Genomic DNA, 4935 nt, shown 5'->3' on the forward strand with positions numbered 1-4935 from the left:
AACATCACTCATTATTAGAGAAATGCAAATCAAAACCACAATGAGGTACCACTTCACACCAGTCAGAATGTCTGCGATCCAAAAATCTGCAAGCAATAAATGCTGGAGAGGGTGTGGAGAGAAGGGAACCCTCCTACACTGTTGGTGGGAATGCAAACTAGTACAGCCACTATGGAGAACAGTGTGGAGATTCCTTAAAAAATTGCAAATAGAAATGCCTTATGACCCAGCAATCCCACTGTTGGGCATACACACAGAGGAAACCAGAATTGAAAGAGACACATGTACCCCAATGTTCATCGCAGCACTGTTTATAATAGCCAGGACATGGAAACAACCTAGATGTCCATCAGTAGATGAATGGATAAGAAAGCTGTGGTACATATACACAATGGAGTATTACTCAGCCATTGAAAAGAATACATTTGAATCAGTTCTGATGAGATGGATGAAACTGGAGCCGATTATACAGAGTGAAGTGAGCCAGAAAGAAAAACACCAATACAGTATACTAACACATATATATGGAATTTAGGAAGATGGCAATGATGACCCTGTATGCAGGACAGCAAAAAAGACACAGATGTGTATAGCGGACTTTTGGACTCAGAGGGAGAGGGAGAGGGTGTGATGATTTGGGAGAATGGCATTGAAACATGTATAATATCATGTAAGAATCGAAATGCCAGTCTATGTCTGATGCAGGATATGACACGCTTGGGGCTGACGCGCGGGGATGACCCAGAGAGATGTTGTGGGGAGGGGGGTGGGAGGGGGGTTCATGTTTGGGAACGCATGTACACCTGTGGTGGATTCATGTCAATCTATGCCAAAACCAATACAGAATTGTAAAGTAAAAATTAAAAATAAATAAATAAATAAATTTTAAAAAAATAAAATAAACTGAATATTTTGCGTAAGTCAGAAATAATCATTTTTTTCCTCTCATTTCCAATATGGCAAACACAGCCAGATGAAATATTCAAGAAGACATTTTAACTCTCTGATTATTGTATCTGTTATATAACATCATTCACAAATACTAAATAGCTTGAAAAGCTACAGACAAATGACTATAATTGGTTTTTCTGGTTTCTAAACCTTGATCATCTGTTTTTACATTTTTGTGGTTTCTAGAGTATATCTGAATTATGCCTGCTGCTCATTACTTTGGAAAATATCTTCTATTTTTACTTCCCAGGGCAAGTAGCAGGACATTCTTATGGTTAGAATTAAGTTCAGAAGGAATCTCACCTCAGGTCCTGAGATCTATGTTTTGACAAGTCTTTCTAATTATGAGCTTGGCAACGCCCACACAGGTTATTGCATCTATACAAGAAAGTGCAAAGGTATTTCCTTTATCTACCGAGCCTATCAGAAAATGACCCCCAACACTTTTCATGAAATGTTTCTATTTACAGAGAGGTTTGCAAAATGCACTTTCTTTAACTATCATATCAGTGACCCTTCTGAAGTTGCATATAAAAACTTACCCAGTGACTTAAAATTGTAAAATTACTACTTTCTCAGCAAAGTGCTGGATGAGTAACTTTAATTTTCAGTCTTTGGCAAGCATGTGACTCTATTAAATGAGTCATCAATCTTCTTACTGATGACTCAAAACAGCACTTACCCAGGAATCTGCTCCGGCCCTGTCCTTCAGAGCCTCCCACACAATAGATCCCATCCACTCTGCCCCACATCTTCTCCTGGGTGCCTTCAATTGCATCCCATACTCCTTAAATATCTCAAGTTCATAAGCAAAACCAAACTGAGATAGTTTACTCAGCCAATCAGCCACTCTCTTCCTAAGGGACAATGTAGATTCAAAAGTATAGAATGAGATTGTGTTCCTGTCTCTGAAATATTTTGTTTTGGTGACTTAATTGATTACATTGAGCAAAGCTTTGACAGGCTTCAGAAGAGTTTTAAGACACTGAGGAGACCGTGCTTTTATGGCAGGTGCATTCATGACCCGCATGGTCTCTGGGAGGTGGTGAGAAAGGAGTATTCTTTCCACATTTTACCCACAGATCTGCAGAGTCCCTTCCACTGGGTAGTTTAGATGAAGGACATCTGATTTCCTAGGCTTTCCAATCTTTAAAACCAAACACCCCTTATCACCCTTAGCAAACGCAGAAACTAGAACCCACCTTTCTGCTTGGTGAATGTGATGTACCCAAGCGGATAGAGCCATTCGGAGGTGAGCAGGACCCCAACCTGCAACCTGACTGCAAGCTTTGTTTTCGTCCTCATTTTCTTACCAGCCCGCTCTCACCTCCTAGCGGCCGCCACCGAGATCGTTCCCCATGCGACTCTCCCTAGCCGCCAGCCCAGGATTAGAGTCTCACTTGCAGGAAGAGCCTTGTCCCTTTCTATCGCTCACTCGTTCAGCTTGGTACACCTGAATGCTCTCCCTTCTAATAAACCAGTTCAGGTCTATTTGTGAAAGTACCACCCATCACAGCCCCAGGGTCAGCCTGCACCCCAGAGGAGACAATTACACAGGACAGGGACACCTGGAGGAGGAAACATGGAGCGTCTTAGAGCTTCTCCCATCTCAGTGTCAGTGTGGGATTTCTAGAGAGAGATTTTGGTTTTATAAAGGGATCATAACAGCATCTATTAGTCTCTATGTTCCCCAATGTCAGGACCTGGGGGACTACTCTTTGGGGTCCCAATTAACATCACTCTGGCAACTCAAGTCCTCAAACTAGAGGCAGATCACCCAGGCAGATCAATGGATTTCAAGTGACCACACACTTTGGGTTTTATTTGCTTGTTTTTGTCCTTGTGCATTTATGTGGGACTCTACTTATGGGAAACTAACCAAGTAGTTCAGTCGTTCTGCAAAAGAATCCACCTTGGAGCACTGTTCATCCATTCTGCTTCAATTCCTTCTGACTCTGGAGGGTAAACCCCTTCCCCAATTGGTGAGAGATGCCCTCCAAATCTCCATGACAACTGCCCGTGCATAATCCAAGTGGTGTCTACTCTATTCTGCTCTCTGCATCATCACATTTCTATTGACTTTTCAGCTATAAGATTTTGTTAAAACCATCCACCTGTTTTGTGATACTTCTCCATTTTTTTGTTCACTGTTAAATGTAATGGTGGGGAAGGGACATAGGGTTAGGGTTAAAAAACAGTAAAGACAGATGCATGTTTTAGATCTGAAAGAATAACTATACTTATTTCTTTTTTTTTTTTTATGGAACGCTTCACGAATTTGCGTGTCATCCTTGCGCAGGGGCCATGCTAATCTTCTCTGTATCGTTCCAATTTTAGTATATGTGCTGCCGAAGCGAGCACTATACTTATTTCTAAAACAAATTCTGCATCATTTAATTTTGCTAGTTAGTTAACATGATAGTCATACAGGTCAACTACAAGTTCCTTCAGGACAGAATTGTGTGAATTATCCACCTCTGATCCATGATATCTATCGAGGAATCACTGGTTTAAAAGGTGATGTTGAACACAATGAGATGCCACTGCACACCTATCAGAAGGACTAAACTCCAGAAGCCCTAGGGTCACAATTCTGGTGAAGACATAAGTGAGAGCAGCAGTGTCTTCATTCCCAGTGGGGTGCAGGATGGGGCAGCCACTTAGGAAAGACAGCTTAGCTGCTTCTTACAAAGCTGAAGATGGGCTTCCCACACTGTCCCAGATATCTACCCAAGCGATGTGAAAAAATATGTTCACGAAAGCTTGCTCTCTACTCTCTGGAGCAGCCTTAGAAATAATTGCCAGAAAGTACACTCACTCATCCACAACCAAAGAGCAGGAATTGTCCTGGAACTCAGGATGCACTCAGTCCAGAGAGACAAGGGGTTTTCTGCACTGTGAGTCCATTCCACTCACAGACCTACCAGTTTTATCCCCCCTGAGATGTGACATAAAGTTCCTGGAGGTCCCAGAGTGTGTTGTTTTCTCTCCTACAGGCAGAGATCCTGCCTCCTTAAATAAAGAGTTTGAATAAGTAAAAGATGCTTTCAACATGGATAGAGAAAGGTGCTTTGTTGAAGCATATCAACTTCCCCTCTCACACTCAAGGTCTTAGTAGAAGTGGGACAGACCTCCTGCACTCCTGGAATATCACTCACAATTGCAAAGTAAACCTCTCCCAAAATGCTGGTGTTTGTCCTTAGAGACGCAAAATATGGAGGGCTCCAGTCAATAAATGAACACAGTTTTATCTGTAAACAATCTCTGATCCTGAATTGATAAGCAAGTTCTTGCTGTTTTGTTTCTGCTTATCACTGCACACTCTTGTTGAATTATTCTGGACTCACAAGCATTTCGAAAGGCAGGACGCATCGATTTCCTCATTATATCAGAAAATGGCAAGTTAAGCAAATTTCTAAACCCTTTCACACTGCAAGGTCTGTTCAGAAGTGATAAGACAGGACACCCTATATAAGTTGGGGAGTTTTTGTATTGAGATGGTTCTCAGTGGAAGTAGTTTTGTCCTGGAAATTTTTCCTGTGCCCAGAAAGCACTAGGAGAGAATGAAAGAGGGGAGAGTTCAAGGGCTGATGCACTTAAAAGATTCTTGAGTGTTTTCCCCAGTGAGAGACTCTGGTCAAGGCTCTGTGCTTCATTTTTTTTATTTGCTCCACACACAGTTTTTCCTGCCTTCCTGAAAAAGATGACTATGATACAAAGGTTAATTATTCTCACCAATCATTTACAAAAGTAAAAGGAGCATCAGGGATTCAAAGTCCCATGTTAAGTGTATGAAATGTTGATGATTCCTGAAAATCAGAAAAGGAGGCAGAAAAGACAATCAGAAGAAGAGGAGGCAGAAAAGACAATCAGAAGAAGAGGAGGCAGAAAAGACACGCTGGTAGTTTGACCCAAAATGTTTCTTCTGCAGGTCACTCCTGGACATTTACAAGTGCACTTTGCAGAACAGAAATGCCAAAGCCT

At 41.7% G+C, this 4935-nt stretch overlaps 1 non-coding gene across 1 annotated transcript; it reads right to left on the reverse strand.

Moving 5' to 3' along the window:
- Positions 1-3205: 3205 nt before the first annotated feature.
- On the reverse strand, positions 3206-3312 carry LOC120869626. The gene has a single exon (XR_005722594.1). It is a non-coding gene; the product is annotated as a U6 spliceosomal RNA (small nuclear RNA).
- Between the last annotated feature and the right edge of the window lie 1623 nt (positions 3313-4935).

The sequence above is a fragment of the Oryx dammah genome, unplaced genomic scaffold (assembly GCF_014754425.2).
Source record: "Oryx dammah isolate SB20612 unplaced genomic scaffold, SCBI_Odam_1.1 HiC_scaffold_10, whole genome shotgun sequence".
In the NCBI taxonomy this organism is placed as follows: domain Eukaryota; kingdom Metazoa; phylum Chordata; class Mammalia; order Artiodactyla; family Bovidae; genus Oryx; species Oryx dammah.